A 1613-nucleotide genomic window follows, 5' to 3' on the forward strand; every position below is an offset into this window, starting at 1 on the left:
GTCTTGTGTCTGCCTGCGGTCAAGCCTCCGCTCCTCTCCCAGTTTGTCCCACTTCCGGAGGAACATATGGACCTAAATATCCCACGTGTTGACAGATGTGCTGAGTTAGGCTGATCAAGAGAGCTGCTGGACCAACCTCCAACTCACAGAGCCATACGTACAGTGGGTGCTAACCCATTTCATTTGGTTTCTTTACATCAGTCTATTTAGATAAAGTGCACTGTCAGATATAGATTTCCCCTAATGGTCTCCCTCACTTTCATTGCCATCCCACTGGGCACAGACATCAATTCAACATCCATTCCACATTGGTTCAACAATATTTAATTGAAAAAACGTGGAAACAACATTGATTCAACCAGTGGGATGCTACTATAATATGCTCGGGTACTGTACATCAAATTACCTCCAATGTCTATCTAGGCTTTGAGCACTCCAAATGACCTTTTGCTTTACCACTCCTTACTGAAGGAATACATTATTCTCTGATAAAAACTGAATGGCAAGTTTGAGGACATGTCAGATAAGTCGCTCTGGATAAGAGCGTCTGCTAAATGACTTAAATGTAAATGTTAAATGTAAATATGCCCAAGCACCATTAAGGCAACAGTAGAATTGGTCTCTGTCAGCATGCTGAGTAGGGTGGTGAATAGGCCTTTTGTTTTCCCGATCTGGAATACCTCACCATCAAATGCTGATCGCATTACCTCCTACACTGCCGTGTATATTCAACCCCAAGCCAACACCGCAACAGCTCTCACGAAACTACACTGGACAGTGTGCAAACTGGAAACCGCATGTCCTGAGGCATATCCTGAGGAAACCGCATATCCTGAGAAATCTGAAGAAAACGCTACCGAAATTCTATCAACACATCTCCTTGCTTGGTTCTATTTTACCTCATAGTGGTCGCAAAGGAAGATGGATGCGGGCAGTTCTAGTTCTATTTCACCGCATAAACGCTCACTCAGTCCACGCAAAATTATTACCTCAGAATTGCTCTCCAAGGATGGTGTTTTTGACAGTGACAACCTGCTGCTTCAGAGGACCAAAAAGACTGGAAAGAGAACACTTTCTTTACCATGTATTTATCTTTATATAAGTACATATTGTTAAATAGGAATAAATCATTTAAGCTGTTTTTAGATTGACGTGGCTAGCTATTGTACTTATATACCTCGGTCTGCCGAGTCAGCCAGCCAGCTACAGTAGTTGGCTAGCTAGCCAGCTAGCTCACTCAGCCAGACAATTTTATTTAGCTAACGTTAGCTAGCTAGCAAGCTACTGTAACTGTTATTGCAGCTTTTTGTTTGTATGTAGTTGCACTTCAATGGCATCCCTCTGGGAGATTTTCTTTTATCTTTCCAACCAGGCAAAGTACCATGAAGACACCACTGATCTCGACAAGAGGCGCAACATGCAGAGAAATTCACAATTCAGGTTAACGTTAAGCAGTTAACTTCTATTAGATAACTGGACGGATTTCGTATGGACAACCATATTCCATCTAACGTTAACTAGTTGCTAGCTATACATATAGTTCAGTGGAGGCTGCTGAGGGGAGGACGGCTCATAATAATGTCTGGAATGGAGTAAATGGGATGGTATCAAAC

The sequence above is a fragment of the Salvelinus sp. IW2-2015 genome, linkage group LG23 (assembly GCF_002910315.2).
Source record: "Salvelinus sp. IW2-2015 linkage group LG23, ASM291031v2, whole genome shotgun sequence".
Classification (NCBI taxonomy): domain Eukaryota; kingdom Metazoa; phylum Chordata; class Actinopteri; order Salmoniformes; family Salmonidae; genus Salvelinus; species Salvelinus sp. IW2-2015.